The following is a 25,853-nucleotide window of genomic DNA, read 5'->3' as shown; positions in this document are numbered from 1 at the left end:
GAAAAATACCTACTAATGGACATAAAAGAAAGTCCTTATAAAACAACTGCAGACAAATTGAAGGAAATACGTTTGTAATGATGTCTGAAAATGTACATGTACTACACAAACAATATCACCACAACAATTTGAATATACCATGTAAATATTGCAATATAATTTAAATGATAACAATATGCACCACATCTCCCACAATGGCGCATTGAAGGCTAATGTGAATTGTATAAAAGTGCAATAGTGAGAAGACTCACCTACCGTGATTAAGGCCTTGGAGGGTTGAAATGTATTGGTGTGAATCGATATAGCTGAATAAAAGCTTTAAAGTTGGGTTTCCAGAGTGCAGTGCAATTTTGTTCTTTAATTAAGCTTGGGGATTTGATTCAGCCCATCGCGACAATGCACCCATCGCTCAGCCCAATTGGGCCCATTGGAAGAGGCCAATATGCTTCACCCTAACCAATCCGGTTTTAGATCTCAGCACTCTACTGAGTCAGCTCTACTGTATACGCTGAATCCCTCAGAGCAGCTCTAGATCAAGGAAAATATGCGGTACTGGTCTTATTAGACCTGTCGGCTGCATTTGACACTGTCTCACATGTCATTCTGCTAGACCGTCTCGCTTGCTTTGGCATATCGCACACAGTTCTGGCTTGGCTAAAGAATTTCTTGCAGGACCGAAGACAAGTAATCACTTTAGGTACCTATATATCAGCAGTTGAATCAATGCTTTCCGGGGTCCTTCAGGGGTCAAGTCTGAGCCCTACTCTTTTTAATGCCTATGTGGCCCCCATAATTAGGCTGATATCGTCATTTAACATAGAGGCTATATCATATGCGGACAATACGCAGCTAATTCTGGTCTTGGAGAATAACACCGCTCGGGCAGAAGAAAATCTACGCCAATGTCTTACTGCCACCTTCAACTGGATGAAGACCAACCATCTTAAAATGTCATTCTGAAAAACCAGAAATTCTACCGCTAGGATAAGGGAACTTTCACTCCCCCAAGACTTGGTGGCCAGTTGACGCCACCCCACACCCCCCCTAACACGGTGAATTTGGTTCAAAACTTAGGAATCAAATTTGATGCCACTCTTTCCGTTAAACAACAATCACTGGCAGTTGCTGGGACTTGTTTTCACATTATAAAAATTGTTAGAAAATTAATGGACTGGCTTCCCATTGCTGCCAGGGAGAGAGTTGCTGTGGCCCTAATAACATCAAGACTTGACTACTGCAACAGCCTGTATGCAGGCACAAATAAGTCAGTTCTCCACAGGCTTCAGATGGTACAACATGCAGCTGCACGTCTAGTGCTGAAATGGCCTAGGAAGTCATCTGCATCAGCAGCCCTAGAAACACTTCATTGGCTGCCAATTCATAAACGAGTCCTTTTCAAGGTCCTGCTAATCACTTTCAGGACAGTCAAGGACACAGGTCCCCTCTATATTAGAATCAATTTCAGGCAATTATGTACCCACTCGGAATCTCAGGTCCTCCAATGCCAATTTGCTGAAGGTTCCACCATTTGGACTCATTTCAAAAGGAGGGAAATCACTTGCAGTAATAGGGTCGAAGGCCTGGAACATACTTCATTTCAAGCTCTCTCAAATTCAATCCGAGACTCTTTTTAGGAAAGCTCTGAAAACTTGGATCTTCACAACATCTGACAACGTATGTAGAACTCTAATCTAATACCTTTTCCTTCGCATCTCTTATGCATCTAATATGGGTTCATCAGCCATGATTTCTATGTTGCCGCTTAGCGCCATGATGCTCTTTTTGGAGTGGCAGTGCGCTTTATAAATGGCCAATTACAATTACAATTAAATACAACCAGCATGATACAATAGTGCGTGATGTCCTCATGCCTAGTGATTGCAACAGTGGGAGCTTTAGCAGAACTAGACAACAGCATCCTTTGCTAAATACTTGGTTACTTGGTCCAATCAGGGATAGGCACTTAGGGGTCGATTACGATGTCATTCGGAATGGCTCCAAAATCGGATTAGGGTCTGCTGAATCCGATTCGGGACCCGTCTTTCCAACCAATTCAGACAGCTTTCCGAACGAACGATTATGATGTTCTGAAAGTGTTCAGACTTTCTGAGCCGGTTTCGGATGGCACTGGATGAACCGAGTCGTTCGGAGCCGACTCGTACAGGTCTATGACTGTGTTTCTGACCGAGCGATTACAATGTCGGATTCTGACAGCCTTTCCGATTTGGTTAGTCCAACACATATCGGATGTTGGAATCTGACTTTGGGGGTTCGTAGCAGGGCCACCTTCAGCTGAGCCTTCCGAATGTGGCCCGTGGGGGTACCTAAGGAACCCTCCTTTCAGACCATGCACAGTGTGTGAGGCACCAAGGGGTGCCTGCCACATGGTGCTTGCTTTTCCACACACACCCCTTTCTTCAATTGGTGGCCGGTGTATTCATTGGAACACAGGCTCCCATTGAAGTCAATGGGAGTCCAACTGAATGGTATCTGGAACCATTGTAATCGTGTCGGACTCCCCGACTCCGATTCTGTCGGAAACCATTCTGAGACTGATTCGGTTGGAATTCTTTTTTGCATAATTTATGCGTCACTATGCCACAAGGGTATTGTTTTGACTTATACTGGGTACTCCCTTGTGTCTGGAGAAAGCTAAACCTCTCTGAAGAGCTGTAATGACAGGGAAACACGTGTCAAGGGTTGCTTTTACTCATTTCACGTTGGCTTGGATGGTATTTTACCAATCCAAAGCTGTAATATTGTGCCTAGAGCGATAAATGACTTTTGTCATTTTACTGCTCGGCGTGGATAGCACTGTGCTAATCCTATTCTTAAAGACTTTGCTGTACAAATGGCAAAAGACTTTGTCCATTTCTATCTCGACGTGGATAGCACTGTGCTAATCCTATGCCTAAAAACTTTGATAGAAACTTTGAAAGACATTTGAGGTGAGCAAATTTAGAGTGTCGCTGGTGTTGAGGGTGCTCCTAAACTTGGGAACTACCCAGAGTTCTCTCCTTCTTTTTTGTATATATATATATATATATATATATCAGTTTTCAAACTTAAAAAGATTCCTGCTCTACTATGATAGGCAAAAGTCACACGGTGGGGGCGTGGCAGGAGTAAGGGCACCTCTGGTATGTACCTCATCCCCTTGTGGGTGGTGCTCACGTTCCTGTCAATAGCACCAATGTACCAAGCACCACAGTACCGTTCCCACAAGCCAACATCTTGCCGCTTCTGTGCTCTTTGGGAAATCCCGACCTGGAGTCTTGGACTGGAGTCAGTCCCAACAATTGTTGCTGGATGTTTCAGGCAGCGGCGGTACAGCAGTTTTCCAAACACATTGAAAGTCACCACAATTTGCCACTAATTCCTGCCGTACTTCTTAAGGATGGGGTGCCCAAGGTGTTTAGCGGCCACTCACCAAAATACCATGACCAATTCTCCCCTCACGGAAAGACCGGGCACACACAAAGGCTTGCTTGGAACGACAATTTTATTGGAACTGCATAATGCATTTCGGATAGTTTCTTCTTCAGATGCCTTCCCCCAACAAACTGTGCTGTCAGTTTCTAAACTTAAAAAGGTGTCTGCTTCACTACGATAGGCGAAAGTCACACGGTGGGGGCGTGGCAGGAGTAAGGGCACCTCTGGTAAGTACCTCATCCCCTTGTGGGTGGCGCTCACGTTCCTGTCAATAGCACCAATGTTCCAAGCACCACACTAGCGTTCCCACCAGCCAACATCCTGCCGCTTCTGTGCTCTTCGGGAAATCCCAACCTGGCGTCTTGGACTGGAGTCAGTCCCAACAATTATTGCTGGATGTTTCAGGCAGTGGCGGTACGGCACATATTGGTACATATTGAAGGTCACCCCAAGTTGCCACTAATTCCTGCCATACTTCTTAAGGATGGGGTGCCCAAGGTGCTTAGCGGCCAACATACTTGCCTGTTCAGTAATATCAAGATAGGAGTGATTGGATGGTAGCTGCTTTCAGGGGAGCCAGGTGGATTTTGGGAATCCCCGATAGTAGGGAGCTGCAAAAGCCTTGTCTCAGAAAGGTCCCTGATTTGACCACATATGTGAAATCTTCAGGCAGGAGCAAATATTTCATAGGAGTTCAGTTTGAAATTATATATGTGGGATTGAGAATTCAGGTTTCTGTCTAGTAGATAGCCTAGAAATGTATTACAATCAATGACAGTGGGCTCTCAGTTGAGATTCTTAGAAATGGGATTCCTGGTTGCCTGAGCTATATCCAACTCGCATTCTCCCAACTATCTCTTGCTCTCCAGCCGGTAATGCTCCGAGAAACGGGAAACGGACACCAGATAATGTGGTTTAGCAGGTCTTGATTTTATTCAGCCATGGTCAGACGTGTTTCGAATACCGAGGTATCCTTGATCATATCTATATATATATATATATATATATATATATATATATATATATATATATATATATATATATATATATATATATATATATATATATATATATGTATATATATATATGTATATATATATATATATATGTATATATATATATATATATTAGCATACTCTATATTACATTTGTGTTTATTTAGACTTTGTTACTGGGAAGTGCATGTGATCGATTATCTACTCCAGAGAGATTAGCAGAGCGTGTCAGTACTCAATTAGAGTGCACTCAGGAAAACTTGGAGTGAATATCAATTGAGTCAATTTGCCGGGTACTAGGATTTGTTTTGTGTTCCACTGTGAGTGGAGGTAATTTAGGAATAGATTGTCAGCAGATAGCATCGGAGGCAGTTATGCCTTTGCTTAGGTTGATGGGTAGGAATGTAAGAGGACAATCAGATTGCAATGGTGGTGGGTCTTCTTTGACTCATTGATCACTGCAAGTCTCTTGCTCTCTGTGAAGTGCCGCACAAAGTTAGAGAACCGTGACAATAGCAAACATAATCTATGGCTAGTTCATTTGTATGGCAGGGAACTATTTTGGATGGAGTGTCAAGGGGAATAGTATTGGTTACAGTAAATTTTTTCCCTTTCAATCATTAAATGTGTTTTAATGCAGTACTACTTCTAAACAGTTTCTTTTTTAACTTCCTCGGTTCAGTGCCACCAAGGAAAAGGAATATGGCAAAATAGACCTCACAGTACAGCACCCAGGGTTTCGCCACCACAGGCACCACAGCTGCAGGGACTCCCTATGGTGTTGGTAGGTCAGGTTCGTTTATTTAATCGTCCTAGGTTTAACAGTCAGTCTCACCTCATCATCGCTTTCTGTATCTTTTTTTTGTATTCTTCTAATTTTCTGTTACGTTCCCCTTAATCTGCGTATCTGCCTGTTAACTCCGCACACTGTTTCATTACCTTCTATTTCTCCAGCCTTCTTCATCCTGTCTCTAACTTTTCCCAGTCTTTCCCCTCTTTTTCCTGGCTGTGCAGCAATCTCTACTTACTCTGCCTTTACATTTCCTCTTTCCATTGCCTTCTTCATCCTTTAATCATTGTTTTCATGAACCCTTCCTTCCCAAGCTATTTCCCCACCATTAAAAATGTGTTTTATAGCATTGAACATATGGCTATTAGACTTTTAAAATGGAGAAGTAAATTCTTCAAAGTGATGCTGTGGCTACAAATAATTTCAAGTTAGTTAAGTGTTGTTTTTAACTTGTGCAAATACTGTGGTTGGCTGTGTTCTCTGTTTTTTTCCAGTATCTACCCTGGAGGAGGACTAGGACCACCACCCTATAGAGGGGAGAAAGGGGTTTGAAGCAGCTGGAATGAGTGGCGGTAAGTCAGTTTCCTTTCTCAATAACAACTGATGTATTTACTAATGTGTTTGTTCTTGTTTAAGTCTATTCCCCAATCCATGTTAAATTATCCACTTTCTGATCTTTCTTTCTCTGTCTTGCTGTCAATTACATTAATGGGTACAAGAGGCACATGGCCAAGGGACCACCACCTAGTACCCATCCATATCAACACCACCTTACAGCCCATACCATCTCATCCTGGCACCTTCCACATTTCTCTCATAGCTTTTGCCTAAGTTTCTTATTCTCTTATGCAATCTCTTACCTTTTATTAACAATGAATGTGAGTCACATAATTTGACCCAACATGTCTCTAGCCAAACTGAAACGACCCCAAGACCGGATTTTCTAAATAATCAGATCTTTCCTAACACTCCCTAGCAAGTAGCGACCTAACAAAGTTATGTTGCTGTACTGTAATGTTTTTGGGAGTAGGGTGTGGGGTGGGGTTAGTGTGATTCAAGGGCAGGCTCTAGAGTAGGGTAAGAGTAGTTGCATGGATGCCAATTCACCAATATCCCAGGGGTAGCAGAACCAATATCATACTCTCTTTGGCCTTAATGACATCACAGAAAGTGACATCATATGACATTTGATCTTGATTGTTCCCAAAGAATTATGTTACTTGAGGACTATGATGACATCACAATAACTGACAATACTTAGATTCCAAAATAACTATGATTAATTAGACAACGTAATGCAGACAAATGTCTGTTTTAGTTATCACCTATGTTAGGGTGACGACATGATCTTTGATATTGGCAGGCCATAATACGTCCAATACAATACAATACATACAGGAGGAGTGTGGCTCAATGGTTAGAGCGGCAGACCCTGATGCAGAGTTCTGGCCAGGGACCAGGGTTCGATTCCCGCCTCGGCGGGGTCTCACGCTCAAGTTCCTCGGACCTGTTAATTCTCGCCTCGGTGCCTATTCTAATCATGGGCCCCACGCTGCAACTCTGGGCAATAGCTTGCTTAGCCTCCACACCGGCCCCAACAGCGCTAAGGATGCCTGGCTTCACCCTGGGGGTGCCCAAGAGTTGACACTTCACAGGGAAAGCCAGGAGGGGTTCCACTGCGGTATGAGTATCAGCGCCAGGAAACCACATAGGCGACACCGCAAGGTGACCGTCTGGTGACAGTGCGCTCTATAAGTACCATGACATTTACATTTGACATTTACATTTACATTTACATTTGTACTGAGCAAGGGAAATGTGAGGCAGACCTCTTCTAAAGGGATTTCTGTGGGTTCTACCCTTCCCCCAACAGAATTCTGAAACAATTGGGAACAAAGAGTACTTTTCAAACTTTAAGACACAGTATTCACATACATTTGCTAATAAGTTGTAGGATCTGGAAAGACACATTAAATATTGAAGGCCTTTCATGGTGTACCAAGCCAATGAATGCTCACCCGATTTGACCGCATTTTGTTCACAATGTGCTATGTGTGCCACAATATATAAAAAATTAACTCCATTGTGCCAGCATTTTGTCATGGATGTCCCCATGCCTGAAATTACATAGAATATGCCGGTGTTAGAATTTTGCAATTAATGGCATCTATATGGCAGTGCTGACACCAATGGCAACAAGTGTAGTGTGCGTAGTGGGGCTAGGGGGAGGTCCACGGAGTTGCAAGCGAACTCCATGGAGCTCCGCTCCGCCGCCCGCCTCCACCCCTTCATTAAGAAATTAATTGACCTTTTTTAAAAAATTAACTTAACACCGCTACCTGTGTACAGAGGTGTTCCTGTGCTGCCCTCCTCCTCTTCCTCGCCATACCAGTAATGCCTGAGAAAACTGCGCATGCGCAGGCGTGTGGGCAGTTTTCTCAAGCATTACTGGTACAGTGAGGAAGAGGATGAGGGCAGCCCGGGGACACCGCAGTACACAGGTAAGTGGTTTTAAGTTTCTTTTTAATTAAGGTTAACTTAATTCTTAATAGGGGGTGGAGGCGGGGGCTGGCAAACTCCGCTCTGCTGCGGAGTGTGCAGAGATTTGCATTCTCCGTGGAACGTGGAGAAGGCAAATATCCGCATGCTCCGTGGGCAGAGCGGAGGTCTCCGCCCGAGTTTAATGTGAGGGCCATCATCCTTTAATGGTTGCCTTCCTTCTATTTGCTATGGTAGTCCTCCCAATGGCAAACTTGCAAGCATAATACCACATTCTCACTCATACTCACTCTTATTCATGTATTCATTCACATTCACTTGCATTCACTCATTCATTTTGCATAATTTCTAATCCATGTTACTCTCACACACTCAAATTCAAATTCAAATTTTGCAAACATGAAAATCATAAAAGCACAGATTAAAAAAGAGATTACAGTTTGCTATAACTACACATTTAAAAAACATCATAATTCTGTAAAAAACATGCATAGCATGGCGATAGATAATCACATTGTGTTTCTAAATTTAATAACAGACTTTAAAAAAGAGGAAACTGCCATTGCAATCAGTTGATTTTCTAAAAGCTCACACACTCATTCTAGCTCATCCACACTCACTCTCATTCAGTCTTACTCTAATTTACTCATATTTTCCTACTCACTCACACCCACTCAGACTTTCCTAATCACTGACATGCATTTGCAGTTCCTCTTATTCTCCCTTAATTAACCCTGGGCGGAGCTGGCAGAGCTGGACTACACGGAGGCCCACAGAGTTAGGAACCAACTCCGTGGAACTCCGCTCCGCCACCCGCCTCCACCACCCCCTAGTAAGAATTAATTAAGAAGACATTAAAGGTAAAAGAATAAAGACTTGCCTTGACTGCGGTGTCCCCGGGCTGCCGTCCTCCTCTTCCTCGCATACACGTGCGCCCTCGCATTTCTCGCAAGGAATGTGCATGCGCGCGCATGCCCAGGTCACCCTGAGACGGTAAGTAAGAGGAGGACGTCAGCCCAGGGACGCCGCAGTCAATGTTATGTGCTAGTGCCAGACTGCTTTTAGCTCTTCACACACCACATGTGCCCTGGTGCCACAGATCCTACTCCCAGCACCGGCCTGTGTGCTCTGTGCTGGGAGCAGGCTGTGGTAGGCTTCTCACACCCATTTTTGGCTACAATTAAACACCCTTCGGAGAGCGGGCAAATGGGTGGATGGTGGGTGCAGTAAAAAAATACTTTAAAAATTCTTATGTCACATCCAGAGCCCTAGCTAACTCACTTAACCAATCCTGGTGCTGCTCTCATGCAGCATGAGAGAAGCACCAGGTTTGGAGGGAGAGACCTCTCTCGGCGCTCACAAGGAGACTGAAGCCCTGCGCTTTCTCTCAACCTGCTGAGAGGTAAAAGTGCGCATGTCAGGCTGGCTGTTGCAAGACAGCCGGCCAAAGGGACATGCACACTTGTAAATTAGTGCACAGGTAGCCCACCACTGCTGCCTCTCAGCAGGCCCCACCCCGTCTTGACACTCGGTTCAGGAAGCGTTGACAAAAAATAAAATAGTAATTAATTTTTCGTCTCAGGCCATTTATGGGGCTGATCTAACAGAGGAGCCACCCCTGGCTGTTGCAGTGACCATCACCTATCAAACTCTGCCACTATTTTAACTGAAGCAAAACACTTAGGTAGGAGCAGTAATAAAATGTCAGTCACCAAGCAGGGCCTGGTATCACTGGCACTGCAGCTCTTCCATTGTCCAGAGCCATATCAGACTATAGATGATACAGAGAGATACACCTTAACTTCTATATGCCTCAGGATTTCTCTCCTCTTGTCTAAAGGTCTTGCAAGTGAAGTTAAAATGATTGCAGCAGTGGAGGAAAGAAACCAAAACTAACTGTTCTAGCAGTAGTCAGCCTCTGCAAGAGAGGCCTTAAATGTTGGTTGCTAGGTGACAGCTGGCGCTGGCTGATGGTCAAATTGAAACAATTTGTATCAGTTTAGTGCTCTAGTGAGTTTATCCTGAAGTAGAAGTAAAAAGCTTCCTTTTTTGCACAGTAAATATATCAGAGTGCCCTTGTTTCTGGTGCTGCCTCTGCGGCATCAGATACTACCAGCAGCAAGAGCAGTGTCAGGACTCTCAAGGAGCAAGCCTGGGGTAGCAACAGCGACCCTTGGCGACTCCTAAATTATGTCCCTGATTAGGGACAATGGATTTATTATTGCCATAATTTTGTGTAAATAGTTGTCCGAAAAATATTCCTCCACACCAGGTTGGTTCTGTTAATGTTGCATGATAGATGTAGTCAAATATATTGTGCTGCAAATTAAATTGTCTTATATTACTGTGCCAATATATATCAATTTCCAGTTTAATATTTTCTTTGAGCACACATAAGTATCTGGTAAAAGTGTTCCCCTCTGAATTTAATTCATGTAATCATTTAATTTGCACTTTTCATCAATTTCGGTATTTTAACTTAATCATGCAATTGGTCCACCTGGAATAATTAATGCCATATATTCCATATAGGAGAGGAGTATGAGAATTTGGCGTAAAAGAAAAGTACCAGTGATGGAGAATCACATAAAAATGTCAGTACCCCTAGGGCCCGAGTACAAGTTTCAGCGGTGCAGGAGCGGGTGGTGCGCCACCACCATGCCCCAGCAACCCCAAGTTTCACTGCCAACCGCCCGCCAGATTATGAATTAAAAGTAGTGTAACAGGCGGTGCCTCTTTTTTAAAGGCGGCAGTGCCTTTCGAAAAGCACCGCAATGGGGCTGTACAACATGTATCCACATGCGTAAGAGGCACCGCCACGGTGTACATGTAGAAGGAATCTCCATGACACCGCCAAGCATATTGTGGCCCCATGACCGCAGCTAAATACCCAGGTAACAGCGGTGTCAGCTTCCCAGGGTGGTCCAACTTCCCAACTCATAATGTGGTGGTCAGACCACCGGTACGGCGGTGGCCGCGCCACCGTAAGTCTGGCGGGCCTCAGACCACCAGACTCGTAATTAGGGCTCTAAACAACCAGCAATTATGTGTGATTGTCTGACTATAAATTCCATGAAGTGGGATTTAATATTATTTTCTTCTGCCCTTAGACCATCCAGCTGTCCCAGCTCTTGACTCCCAGGGTGTGGCGGGAACTCACCAACACCAGCATGAGACAGTGGCACAATTTGCCAATCAAAAATAGAGACCAAAGCTGTGGCCTAAAGCTGGCTAATTTTACTAGAATAGGCTCAGCAGCAGTTGCTCCAGAGCTGCTGAGCGGTGGAACTACTAATGCCACCACAGCATCAACAACAGAGTAGGCAGTAAAGCCTACAACCACAAACACCATCACAAAGACCAGCCCAACTGCCCACCCCTTTCATCCCCACTGGTTATCCTACATTCCTGAGACAATTAAGAGAAACGCAGAGGGAGACCCTGGTCAGACTAGAGATCCTAGAGGTACTTAAAAAAAAAATGTATTATGGAGAGGGCCGGGTCTGTGGTGGGTGGTACTAGCCGGGGAAGGGAGTTTAAATAACATTTGTTTAGGTGATTTTCAGGATTTAGGTTAGTGGGGCTGGCTGGTTGGGGGTTGGTGTGCTTAAGAACAGTCAGGGAAATGGTAGATTAGTTAGATTAGTTTAGATGTTTTAGGGAGTGGGTGAACCCGTTGCTAGTAGTGTGGGTGGTAACAACTGGGTAAAGGGTAGTGTGTGTTTGCTGTATTTTAGGGTTTTGGGAGAGGGTGGGGCAGTTGTGGGTGGGGTGAGGGTGTTTTTTGTGTGATAAATAGGATTATTATAAATCATTGTTTAAAACAGTTTTTTTTTACCCATGCATTACTGTTTAGTTGAAGCATTTCTGTTCATTAAAACAGAAAGCTCAGTTTACGTAGTACCCACCTATCCAAGACTAAGCCCTATGCCTGGTCTCATTACCGAGAAATTTTCCAGCTGTATCCATCCCTATCATGTCTTTGCCTGAGCTCTCTTAACATACTACCCATACTACTTGCAGTCTACTTGTCCAGACCACCCTTCTGCTATATGTATTTAGTTTAGAAGTATCTAGAGGGGTCACATTATACGTAGTGCCAGTGCCAACTCCAACCCAAACCACTCCTCATTCACATTCTCAGAAGAACATACTTTCTTCCCTGAGTTGAAAAAGTGTTGTCTGCTACATCACTCCCACTGCCCCAAGAGAACCATAATGCAGTGGGTTTAACAAAGGGTCTTTTTGCAAATGGTGGCCCTATCAGGGCAGGATATTCTTACTGTTAAAGAAGCTGGAGAAGCAGCCAAAGGATTATCATTCTGCAACACGCTACTTAACTGAAAGAAAATACATAGTGGAAAATCCGAGACAGAGACCCTTGGAAATCAAGATATTGTACAGAATTATATTTATTAAGTAAGCATAAAACCTCAAGTCTCAGGACTCATGAAAAGGTTACTACGGTAGAATCTGTGGAACACATATTGTAGAGAAAAGGGCACATTACCTTTCTTTGCTCAATCATTGGTGTAATTAATTTCCTGCACTATAATGACCCTTTCTTACTCAAGTAGGAGGAGTGGCATGGGCAAATTTGCAATTTTTGTTAATCTCCTGTTGTAACAGTTGGCTTAGCTTTAACCACATCCGCCCACCAGGTGTGAGAATTGTTGATGGTGGAAATTACTTATAAGCACTAAAGATGGCACAACTTGTGGAAAGTGGATTAGGGATTTCACGAATAGGTGGGTAGGGGGAATTAGGGAATGGTGAGAGATAAACATACACAATATTAATCATTTCCATGAGCACATTACATCTGTTGTGGAAGGAAGATCACAGGTCAGTTACCAAATGTAAACTGTCCTTGAGCCACAAAGACCCCAAAGTCAGCTAATCATTGCCTAGGCTTAAAAATGCAAAATAGGGAGGAGCCACAAGTAGTTATGTTATGTTATGTTATGTTAACTATTTTTTATATAGCGCGCGGATGCCGCAGCCAAGTGGCGTCCCGGCGCTTGGAGATCTGAATAACACAACACGATTAAGAAAGCTGGACAAAAAACATGCTAAACTGTGGAGAAAAGAAAAGTCTTCAAGGTCTTCCTAAAAGGAAGCAGATCTGAAATTGAGCGGAGTGGAGCTGGAAGAGAATTCCAAAGAGCAGCCGCCAGCACTGAAAACGAGCGACCACCCACTCTAGCCCTTTTAAAACGAGGCACTATGACAAGGTTAAGACTAGCAGAGCGAAGAGCTCTGGTAGGAACATAGTGCAGAATAGTCTGTGCAAGGATCGGGGGAGAGGCTAGGTTGAGGATTTTAAAAGTTAAGCAGAGGGCTTTAAACTTAACTCTTTGCTCAATCGGAAGCCAATGAAGATTGCGGATGGTTTGGCGAGCTGAGACAAATTTCGGGAGGCCGACAAGCATCCTAGCCGCCGCGTTCTGAACCCTCTGGAGACGGGACAGTTCGGCCTGGTTTAAGCCCAAAAACAGAGAGTTGGCATAGTCCAGTCTGGTAAGAACCAGAGCCTGGACCATGATCTGTCTTGTCTCAGCATCGAAAAATTTAAAAATGGGTCTCAGACCATGCAAAGTACCAAAACATACGCCAGCCACGCGTTTGGTATGAGAAATAAATGAAAGCTTGTCATCGAACCACACCCCAAGGTTTCTGACTTCACTCACAGGGGTAGGCACAGGGCCAAGATCAGTAGGCCACCATTGATCTCCCCATAGACCACTTTCCTTACCGAAGATAATGACCTCGGTCTTAGAGGCATTTAGTTGTAATCGGTTGTCCGTCATCCAGCCAGCAACAGCTTTTAACGCTGACTGGAAGGTGGGGGCGTCCATGCTGGAGTCTCCATTCAGTGCCACCGCCAGCTGCGTGTCATCGGCGTATGACACTAAGGAAAGACCAAAACTATGGGCAACCTCCGCCAAAGGCTGAACATACAAATTAAATAAAGTGGGACTAAGAGCCGAACCTTGGGGAACACCCTGAAGAATAGGACGTGACGCAGAAACAAAAGGGGGGGTGGACACTTTAAAACCTCGATCCTTAAGAAAAGAGCGAAACCACTCAAGTGCCGTCTCTCCGACTCCAGCCTCCATCAGACGATGTAATAAAATCTGATGGGACACCGTGTCGAAAGCGGCACTGAGATCCAAAAGGATCAGTGCCGCCGTCTGACCCTGATCCAACTTCTTCCTTATGTATTCCACCACAGCCAAGAGAGCTGTTTCGGTGCTATGACCTGCACGGAATCCATTCTGGGAAATATCCAGTAGATTCGTTTCTTGCAGGTGAGCAGATAAAATGCGGTTAGCATGAGCTTCCGCTAGCTTGGCTGGCCAAGGAAGAAGGGAAATGGGCCGGTAGTGTTCTGGTTTGGTCGGATCGAGGGTAGGTTTCTTAAGGATCGGAATGACCACAGCCTGTTTCCAGGCCTTGGGAACACTGCCGGAGCTGAAAGATATGTTGATGAGATCATGAAGGGCAGGATAACAACATTCAGCAAGTTCCCGGAACTGAGCAGGTCGCAAAGGATCATCCGGAGAGCCGGATTTAACTTTTGTTGTCAGAGCTAAAAACTCATCCCTGGTCGGACTAGGGATGGTTAGCAATGATTTTGGGGCCATAGAAGTAGGCATTTCCTCCCTGATGGGAAGCTGAGAAAATGACCTGTAGATGGCCTCCACCTTTTCAACAAAAAACGAGGCTAGATCCTCGCAATGTGCCAAGGAGGGCTCAATAGTAACAGTGTCCGTCCTCTTGCTGGTAAGGTCCTTACAAACCCTGAAGATGACCTTGGAGGGGTTTGTACTATTTTTTATCTCCAGAGCGTAAAAAGCAGCCCTAGCAGTGCAAATGGCCCGATGATACACTCTAGTGCAAGCCCTATAGGCCGCCTTGAGGTCAGTATCATACGCTTTACGCCAAGCGCGTTCTGCTTTTTTGCAAGAGACTTTCAGAGCTTTCAAAGATTCATCGTACCAAGGGCTTGAAGGGCTCGATTTGGTCTTACACCACTTGGCCGGAATGAGTTTATCTAAAGATTGATTATAGTAAAAGAAAAATAATACTATATACAAATGGGCAGTGCAACTGCATTCTTCTGGCATTGTCTGTCTTGAGTGCAGGACTGAACCACAAAGCAGTAGCAACATGGAGCTTTCTTGTAGTAGAGAAGGTCTGTGGAATGCAAAAATAAAATGATAATATTGGAGAGACAAACTAATTCTGGTGCATGAGGGTCTAGAGGGTGGTGCAGAGGCTGGTGTAGCGGTGTGCCATTAACCAATAACTAATTTTGTACCAGTCCCAGATGGTCAGACAACTGGCTGCATGTACCCGACTGAGCACTCAAACAATAAGATAACAACAATTAACTGTGTCCTCCAGGATGTGTCTACCAGACCACAACAACCATTTTATTGGCGTTTGCCACTCGAGCCATTAGTCTGCATTTTACTAACCAACGCAACTCTCTTTTAGTCCAAGGGTGTAGACCTCTTTAAACCTTTTGTATTATATTCCATTGAAGTAGATAGGCAATGGTCCTTCGGCTTGGTTGTTGTAAACTGAACTTTAAGATTTCATACAAAAGAGATTGATCTGTAGTCTAGGTAAACTGACTGGTCTCAGAAGAACACAGAGATCATAGACTTAAGTTAACAAAAAGACAATGAAACTGCAAGTATTTATCCCAGTGAGCTGTGCAAGAAAAGCACTGCCTCACAATAATCCTACAAAGGTTACATATAAGTTTAGTTTGCCAGACTCTCCCAGCCATCACATGAATCATTGTAATTTGGTTTTCATTGATGAAATTGACCTTTTCCAAGTGTGGTTTTCATTTACCTATGTGTCCCTCTTTCCACAGAAATCAATTCCCCATATTTAAATTTTCACTGGCAGCCCAGCATGGAAATGAAACAAAGGCTAGGGATGAGACGGCAGCTTCCATTGTAGACTGACACCATAGCTCTTTCGAAAGCCTGCAGTTGGATCGAAGGTTGAATTAGTCTTTCTCATCTCTCAGTCTGCCTGACCAAACATTGCTTAATCATCCCTGGTCCGCTTCATTTCAGATTAGATATATATAGTCTGTGTTATCTGCGCAGCATATATATATGTGTTTGTGTATGTATATATATATATATATATATGTATATATGTGTTGGAAATGGCCCTTTTTGCAGGGTTATCCTCAAACGTTTTGCTTTTTCCTCCTATTTTTCCCTGACCTGTTTGTGTTGGTTTTAGTACTCTGGGCACTTACCACTGCTAATCAGTGCTAAAGTGCGTATGCTCTCTGTGCAAATTGTGTTATGGATTGGTGTCGCCATGATTTGATATTTGATGTACATGTTAGCCCCTAGTAAAGGACACTGAGTGCGCCAGGGTCTGTGAATCAAATGCTACTCGTGGGCCTGCAGTACTGATTGTGCCACCCACGTAAGTAGCCCTGAAAAGGTACCTCAGACCTGCCATTGCAGAGTCTGCACGCAGTTTGTAACTGCCATGTCGACATGGCCGTGCTCACACTTGCCAGTCCCTAACCTTCCCATTTCTTACATGTCAGGCACCCCTAAGGTAGGCCCAAGGTACCCTTGTGGGCAGGGTGCAGTGTATGTCAAAGGTAGGAAATGCCCTGGTGTGTGTGGCATGTCCTGATGGGGTATTACAGCCCATTTAGTTTTTCACTATTGCAAGGCTACCTGTTCCCCATAGGACAAAATGGGAAGTTTGTTTATAACATTTTATAAACATAACAGGCCCAGGGAATTAGGTAAGAAAATTAAGTTTAGTACGCTTGAACTCAGAATCTAAGGATGCATCTTTTAGCGAAGGTGATTTTTACATTCTGAGTTTGAAAATACCACTTTTAGAAAATAGGTATTTTCTTGCTCTGTCATCCCGTGTGCCTCTGCTGGAATGTGGATTGCCTGTCTGGGTTTTAGATGACAGAAGGCTGGGGAGCTGGAGGGGCTGTAGATAGTCTAGGTAGGTCAGGAAAGGGCTGAATAGACATGGGCTGCGATGTGGGAAGGGGGAGGAGATTTTCTTGCATCTCAAAGGGCCTGGTCTGCCTCTGACAATGCCGTCTCCACTTCCTGCCAGGATATCACACCAGAGAAGGCAGGACTGGTTCTGGCCGGGCACAGACACCATCTGCCTGAAAGATCACATGATTTTCATATACAAATACTGGGTCCCAGACCCCTGAACTTTAGAACTCATCTGGAACAAGAAGACTGCCAAGAAGAGCCGGAGAAGCTGCAAAAAGGAACGACTGCTCTGCTGGGTGCTTTGCTGGGCTGACCTGCATTGGCTGCTTCTGTCTTGGGCAGTGAAAGACCTGGACTGGACTTTTGTGAGTCTCTCCAAGGGCTTGAGGTAGAGCTTGCCCCCTGTTCACGAAGTCTCAGGAACAACAAAGACTTCAAGCTCTTCTGCCCGCAGCACTTGGGGACTGTGTGTTTTGTGCTGCAAACAGAGAAAATCAACTCGACGGTGTCTATGATGCCAATGCCGATTCCCTGTCCTAAAGGCACCTCAGAGGGCACCGCCGCAACGCCGCACTGCACCCTTGGTCTCACCGATGATGCCGGTTGATGCCGCTGCTCACACCGCGACCTGTGGGCACTGCACTCCGCATCGCCTCGCTTCACGACGACGCCTTGGCACTGCAGAGGGCACCACTGCAATGCTGAAATGCCGGTCTCTCCGACGACGCCTGTTGATGCCGCACCGTGACTTGCTAGCACCTTGGCGAGTACCACCTTCATCTCGCAACGTGAACCTGGTCTCACTGCCAACACCACCTGACCCTGTCACTGAGCCGATGCTCGCACCACGACCTGGGGGTACTGCACGCCGCACCGCTGCACTTCGTACCGCAGCACCCGACGCCTGCCAGCTCCAGCGCTACTGATTTAATCAGAGAGGAGCTCGACCTGCAACGCGAGTGACTTCAAGGGCCTCAACGCCCTGCATTTCTCCCAGGCACTGTTTGCGGGTCTTCCTGACACCGTAGCTGACCCACAACCCCGCGACCAGCCAGAACTGTTGGAGTTGTTTTCTCACAACGCCGTGGTAGCCCCGGGCGGAGCTATCGACATCAAGGAACTATTTTTAAACATATTTAGACAAGTGAAGATTTTGGAGTATAGTATTGTGGATTGTTATTGTTTTTGGTCTTGTCTTAAGTATATAACAATTGGATATTTTTCTAAACCGGTTTGGTGTCCTTTTGTAATGCCCCCCTGTATTACTGTTGGTTATGTGCAAATGCTTTACACACCGCCTCTAAGATAAGCCTGGCTGCTTGTGCCAAGCTACCAAAGGGGTAAGCAGGGGTTATTTTAGAAGTTTAACTCCCTTATCCTGACCAGAGTGGTGGTTTTTGCCTGGCTTTGGCCCAAGCTCTAGCCTACTAAAAATCCCATTTCAAACACTATATATGTGTGTGTGTGTATGTGTATGTGTATATATATATATATATATATATATATATATATATATATATATATATATATATATATTACCTACTGGCGGTCGCCAGTAGGTATATATAGTTAGGATTTTTTCTCTATGGGTTTTTTGAAAATTCTATGTCTAATAACTTTGGCGTTTGTGGACGGAATCGGCTGAAATTTTCAGGAAAATGGCACATTTTGTTTCTGAGCAGCCCTTGAAAATTTGGGGGGGGTTCGTCCAGTGGGGGCCGAGAAAAAAGGGGGGTCCCAAAACGTGTTTTTAACATTGAGTTTTCCATAGGGCGGTTGGCCTCACTTTTAGCCCGAACGGCTGAATGGATTTGCACGAAACTTGGCAAAATTGTAGGGACTGGTAGCCCGATGTGCCTTTTGTAGGTCTCAATATATGTGCTCCAGTGGATTTTGAGAAATTAACGTTTAAAAAAAGATATATATCTGTAACAGCGGACCGGTTAGCGCTCTGGTTCGCGGACTTTTCGCGCAACGGAGCTTTGTGAAGCGAAGCTGATTGGTTCTCCGGCGTCTGTCAACATTCCAAACAGTCCGTAGCGGCCGCCATCTTGTCTCTCGGTAGGATCGAGAGACAAGAGGAGGTCAAAACAAAGGGGGAAATAACTATAAGGGGGCATAGTAGATCCTCGCTGACCCCCTAGGTTTGATGTGGAGGTTTTAAAAGGGCCCCGCGGGGCAAAAAAAAAACAAAATAATAATAATCGAACGGCTGAATGGATTTGCACGAAACTTGGCAAAATATTAGGGACTGGTAGCCCGATGTGCCTTTGCTAGGTCTCAATATATGTGCTCCAGTGGATTTTGAGAAATTAACGTTGAAAAAAAGATATATATCTGTAACAGCGCTCCGCTTCGCGTACTTTTCGCGTTACGGAGCTTTGCGAAGCTGATTGGTTCTCCGGCGTCTGTCAACATTCCAAACAGTCCGTAGCGGCCGCCATCTTGTCCCTCGGTAGGATTGAGAGACAAGAGGAGGCCAAAGCGAAGGGGGAAATGACCATAAGGGGGCATAGTAGATCCTTCCTGACCTCTTAGGTTTGATGTACCATTTTGCCAAGTTTGGTGTAATTCCGTTCAGCCATTCAGGCTGTAGACGTATGTAAATGTCCTATGGAAAATTGCATGGGGAAAACACATTTGAAAGTGTTGAAATTTAGAACCAATTAAAATGTTACTTTGGTTTTGTATTTGTGTGTGATGAAAGTTAATTGGTTATGTATATATGTCAAATGAGAGGAAACCACAGCCATTTTGTGATACTACTGTCTGAGGTACATTTGTGAGGAATTTTTGGTGGTGAATTTCTGGTGTTTGATTTACACAGTACTAACACTTCTGCTACTTTTAAAAAGGTGAGTTGTTAATTTGTAAGGGGAACTATGTTGTACACTTGAAGATAATTTGAAAAATGTTTTCTGTTATTTATTTGCAGTCCTTCTGTTATACTAAATACTTGATGAAGTTAGTTTTATATTATGTATTACTAAAAACGATAAATGAAAGTGATTATTTTTTTCTGCAATTTACAGCAAGCAATTTCAAAATAAAATGGCTCACAATGAAGAGACCGTGGCAATTTCTTTTGAATTGTCCACTACATTGATTGAAATTGAGAGCACCAATAATGAAATATTGTCACAAGGAGGACATGACTTGTATGATTCCATTAGATTGATTGAAATGGACAGCACCAAGAATGAAATATTGTCACAAGGAGATGACTTGAATGATTCCACTACATTGATTGAAATTGAGAGCACCAATAATGAAATATTGTCACAAGGAGGAGATGGTTTGTATGATTCCATTAGATTGATTGAAATGGACAGCACCAATAATGAAATATTGTCACAAGGAGGAGATGACTTGAATGATTCCACTACATTGATTGAAATTGAGAGCACCAATAATGAAATATTGTCACGAGGAGATGACTTGAATGATTCCACTACATTGATTGAAATGGACAGCACCAATAATGAAATATTGTCAGAAGGAGGAGATGACTTGAATGATTTTTTTGATCAATCTCTTGATGGCGAATTTATCGAGTGTTTGGAGACCATAGAGTTACAAGAATCATCATTGCAGACTTTTAATGAGGAGATTCCAGATGAGATGATTGAAGAGGAAATTACTGATGAGGACATGTTACTAGTTGTTTCAAATTTAGAAAATTCTGAAGAATAAATTTATATTTAGAAATCAAAAATTGTTTGAGACATTATTTATTTTTATTTTTAATTTATGAGGTTGTAGCGAAGTGATTGTAGTATAAAATGAGACTTATAGTATAGAGTGCAACATTTTTATGTTACATGGTAAGTTTACTCATATTTACTTCCCTTCTGCCACTATATTATCTCCAATGTGTATTTGACATGTCTTCTTCATCTCCGGCCTCCTTTCTCTCACTGTGTGTCTCCGATGCATCTTATCGCTGGTATTTTGTGTAATTACAGAAGAGAGTAAAATAAAATAGTTCGGAACGTGAAAAGGGGGCAAAGTAGAGTACTCCTCACCCCCTAGGCCTTTTTAGGCGGTCCCAAAAGGATCAGTTTCTGCTTTCCTGAGAGATTATGGTATGAGTTCCATATACCACAATAACTTGCATTACAACATGCAAGATATCTATCTCCTATTACCAACTTTTGGAGATATTCGCGCTAAGCGCGAATATCTCCAAAAAGTAACACCTGCCCTGAGCAGTTCTTAGCCATGTTATCCAATGGGAGGTGGATAACATGGCTAAGAGTATTAGCTCGGTAATGCATGAATATCGCTGAGTTTTTAGCGATATTCATGCATTGCGGCCGTTTATTATCGCATTTGCGATAAACCTTGATAATAGTAAGGTTTATCTTCGATAATTTCTGACGATGCTTAGTGGTAAAAAATTGGTTGGTAAGCATCGTTAGCGATAAATATCGCTTAACTTTGGTAATATGCCCCAACGTCTGTTAACGTTCGATTCGAAGGAAATGAGGAAGTGTTGAAAAACATTGTCTGCGCCATCTTGCCTTTTTTGAAATGCCACACTTTTGTCGTGCACGGCAGCCATTTTAGATGTCTTGACCAGACCCACTCTCTGCACGCTGTCGATTCGTAGCATGGCTCCTCACCCTCGTAAGCATCTCCCCCAGGCACTGGTCACCACCGCTCTCTGTCTTATGCATGGGCAATAAACCTTCCCCCATCTGCGCTGCTCTTCCCTGAGAATCACACTCTGTGCCCGCCCGACACCTCCCTTTCGCCCTATTCACTACCGCACCCTCTGACACTCCTCTTCCTCTGTGTCCGAATGTCCAGGCCGGTCCTAGGCTATCAGCTAGCCCTGCAGATGTAGTTTATGGCCCCAGCTGTAAAGAATCACCCCTCTTCAAAGGAGTTATAGTAGATCAAGGCCCACACCCGATGTGATCCGTCACAGCACACGCGTTCCTACTATCTGAAAACCATCCTGTATTGTGATTGGGGAGGGGACCGAGCCTGAAGCGGAAGATTCCAGGAATGACTCTTTGTACATCAAAGTTTTTACAATTATGTGTCACATTAAAAATATATAGCACTCCAACAAAGTAGTAGGAATATAAAACTTTAATAACATATAAATATATACAACAAAACAAAAACAGTAAAAACATTTAAACAACGAAGAGACCGTGGCAATTTCTTTTTAATTATCCAATAGATTTATTGAAATTGACAGCACCAATAATGAAATATTCTTGTCAGTAGCGGTCTGTTGTGCGAATAGTTCCAAGGCAGCAGAACGCGCTGAAATCTAGATGGCACGAAAGTGATGTCTAGTAAGTTGCCGCCCAGCAAAAAACGGCGTGGGGCGCCGCGGGGGTGAGTGAGTCCAGTAGGCACCACAGCTATTCTTACCGGCATTGCAGAATTACTGCTGGGGACAATGCCTGTGCTGTAGCAGGGTCACAGCAGAAACAAAAAGGATTCTGTTGAAGATGTTGTTGGTTTTCAATTTGAAAACAGTTCTGGTGTCAACTGCTATGCTAATGTAGTGGTTAATGTTTTGTTTTCTCTAGAAAATGTAAAAGAGGGGGAGGCAGTCCAAAGTTCCGTTAAAAGGGCAAAGGAAAGGATCGGTGGTTTGAACTATCAGTCAAAAAGGGGAGGGGGTGCAATAATTTTTCCTACCGGGTCACACTGTGCTTTCACCGGAAGTAAGGTCTGCAGGATTGTAGTAATTCAAAGTGAGGCTGGCGCCAGCATGGGAGCGCCGACGTCCCGCGGATACAGTTTCGTCACTCCACGGGCGATCATGGCAGTCATTCCCCATCGGGGGTCGGAGACTCCCGCGGCTCCTCTAGAATCTTCAAGGTCGTGGAGGACTACGGTGGTGGAGTCAACCAGTGACCGGGCCATTTCTTTATGTTGGGCCCGCTCTTGCCAGGTCGACCGCCATTTTGAGAGTTCGGCAGCTACCGGCGATCGCGGGGTCACATGAGCGGACGGGCTCCACCCTGCCGGGCGAGACGTTGCAGCATGGCCACAGTGGAAGAACCGTTATCTAGGTCGTTCCGAAACTGTGCAGCACTGTAGTTGTTAGGATGCCACCGCCTGGAGCGCTGAGGGTGCAGCTGGGAAGCCTCCACCTGGGGAGGCGGGAGAGGCCTGTTCGCACCGTCTCTCCCTCCCAGTGCACCCCACGGCGTCTCGCTTGAGATTTGTTATGGCCGGACCAGGCGATGAGGACGAGGGGGGGGTCGGAGGCATGTGCAAGACATCCCCCTCCAGTGTTGTCGCAGCCATTATAAAAGAAAGAAGTGTCCCGTCCGTCTTCGGGCCGGGCTTCCGGTGGATGTCGGCCGGACGCCCCTGGCTCTGGCCCCATGAACGGGTTTCTTGGTTTATCGGCTGCAGCCGGATCCCGTCGGCCTCGGCCCCCCGACCGTTGGTGGTCGGACCGGAAGAGCATGTGGCGGGACTACCTGCAACTCTCAAGGGCCACCGCGGCCGGACTGGGAGAGAGAGGGGAGGGTCGAGGAGACATTCCCCCCCCCTGCAACTGTTCAGCGTTGTAAAGGCAATCCCCTGGCCGGGTCCCGCTGGTCTCGGCCTCTCCTCCGGCTACACCCTACGTTAGGATCTCCTGGCCGAGGCGTGGCAGCAGGACCTGCCTTATATGGGCTGCTCCCGGCTGGGCGTAGCCGGAACCCTGCCCCACCTTGGAAGTTTCCAGAGTGGGGGTGGATGTTCTACTGACTTGCATTTTCCCTAGTCTATCGATTTTTTTGGCGTGGCAGGCGGTGGGACAGCGAGGGGTGATTTGGTTTCTCTTACTGTTTTTCTGGTCTCTCACCACTGGCATATTTTAACGTTTTCTTGTTTCTAGGACATTAATAGGTTTTATCATTACGTTATGTTATCGTTTCTTTGTTCGTTGTTTAATAAAAGTTCATGTTCATCAGTGGCCTACTGATTTTCGTTTTCCTATTTTTTTCTTTCCAGGTTGTTTCATGGTAAAGTTTCTGTTAACAGGATACAGTGATCACTTCGTTATTATTGCATATGTCCTTTTCACTAGGGGTGCTCTCTGGTCGGGCCAGATGACGTATCTCTAGTAAATGGTCCGGGTGAAAAAGGTGCATCAATCAGTGGGGAGTAGATAGGCATGACAGATTACAACGGGGGAGAACGGTCCGCATTACGTACCCTTTCACTACTTGCAAAGATTTTCCTACGTTTATTTGCAAACAGGGAATACCTCCAAAAAGAACTAATTCCCAAACAGTCAATGTTCGGACAATCAATCAATCAATGAGGAATGAAATAGGTACGACGTGTTAAAGGCTTGCGTTACCTACCCTTCACTATCTGCAAAGGGAGATAGAATATTCCTATTCTTCCTCGTTTGCAGGTAGAGAAGATCGTTAAGAGAATTAACTTCGAACAATTCAATGCTCGATTGAAACAATCAACAAGGGGTACTGTGAACACAAATGAACGCCGCTTATATACATACGCATTGCTATTTTCAACAGGTTGTTCCTAATGTTTCTATTTTAGCGAGGTCAAAAGAGATCCCATTAGTGGCCTACTGATTTTGCTCGATTCCTTTTGTTTTTTTACACGATTTTTCGCTATCTGCAAAGACTAAACAGAGTATTGCGACTCTGTGCTTGTTTGTAAATAGAGAATGAACCAAAGAGAACAATCAATCAAATGGAGAGAGAAGCAGGCACGACGGATTACAAAGGGGGAAAGGGCTGCGTTAACTACCCTTCACTATCTGCAAAGAGAGAGTACTCCTAATAGAAATGAGGGGTGGGGGGCAGCAATCAAAGCAGATCAGTGTGCATAAACACGAAAAAAAAAATTCTTACCACGTACTTGACATTCGACAGCTTATGATATTTGCTATTAAAAAACCATTGAAATTCACTGAAAAAACCATAGGTTATAGACCATATATAGTTAGGAATTAGCATTTACAAAACCTTGAAAATTCACTGAAAAAACCATAGGTTATAGACCATATATAGTTAGGAATTAGCATTTAAAAAACCTTATTTTACTCACACAAAACCATTGAAATTCCATATATAGTTAGTTGCACTAACTATATATTGCGCACCCGCAATCCACTGCTGATGATGTCACATATTACATCATTCATGACATGGTCAGTGACATCACTGATGACATCACTGATGACATCTCAAATGACATCACTGATGACATCTCACTTGACATCAATGATCACATCACTGATGATATCATTCATGTGACAATACAATGCATCTCCTCACATTTTAATATAACCTCTGTTTCACCCAGTGTTAAAAACAGAGTATAATTTTTGAAACCATTGACACACCAATACTAGTTACTACATACGTACTCACTGATTCCTACGTCTACACACACATTCACTCATTCACCCATACAATCATTCATACATACAATCACTCATGTTTACAACACAATCATATGCACTCATACACCTATACAGACACTCACACTCTGCCACTCATCCATGGAGTTACTCACACACCTAGTCAGTCCTGTAAAGAATCAATCACACTTCCATTTTCTACTCTATACAGTTAAACATAGAGCACCTTACGTTTTCAACCATATACTAACACATACTTACTCTCTTATACAATGATTGATACAAGTACACATTGATCTGTACAGAGTCACACACCTCCCATCCAGCCACACACACACTCAGTCTCCCATGCAAATACTTGGGCAATCAATCAATAACCCATATAGTTACTCATATAGCTACTGATCAACACATGCAGCAGTTTACAGAACAACAGACATAATGATGCACAAATTAAGACAGTTTAGTCACTAACCCATGCACTCAGTGAGACACATTTAATCACTCACTCATACATTCAGTCATGCACCTACTAAATCCTTCGTCCAGACACTTATACATCCACTCATTCTTCAATAAGTAAGACATATTTTAACTTTACAGAAACATAGTCACTGGATGTTGTCATCAGTGATGTCATCAGTGATGTCATTTGAGATGTCATCAGTGATGTCATCAGTGATGTCACTGACCATGTCATGAATGATGTAATATGTGACATCATCAGCAGTGGATTGCGGGTGCGCAATATA

General features: G+C 44.2%; 1 protein-coding gene across 1 annotated transcript in view; it reads left to right on the top strand.

Annotated features, from left to right (window-relative positions):
• The first annotated feature begins 5,749 nt into the window (after nucleotides 1-5,749).
• LOC144753845 (uncharacterized) overlaps nucleotides 5,750-25,853 on the top strand; it is a 353,072-nt gene continuing 332,968 nt past the window's right edge. Inside the window, exon 1 of the mRNA XM_078641400.1 lies at nucleotides 5,750-5,789. The gene's annotated coding sequence lies outside the window, so the exon portion shown is untranslated. The remainder of the gene's footprint in view (nucleotides 5,790-25,853) is intronic.

Source organism: Lissotriton helveticus, chromosome 5_1 (assembly GCF_964261635.1).
Source record: "Lissotriton helveticus chromosome 5_1, aLisHel1.1, whole genome shotgun sequence".
NCBI lineage: Eukaryota > Metazoa > Chordata > Amphibia > Caudata > Salamandridae > Lissotriton > Lissotriton helveticus.
The sequence above is the reverse complement of the archived record's forward strand: the minus strand, read 5'-3'. Positions and strand labels throughout refer to the sequence as shown.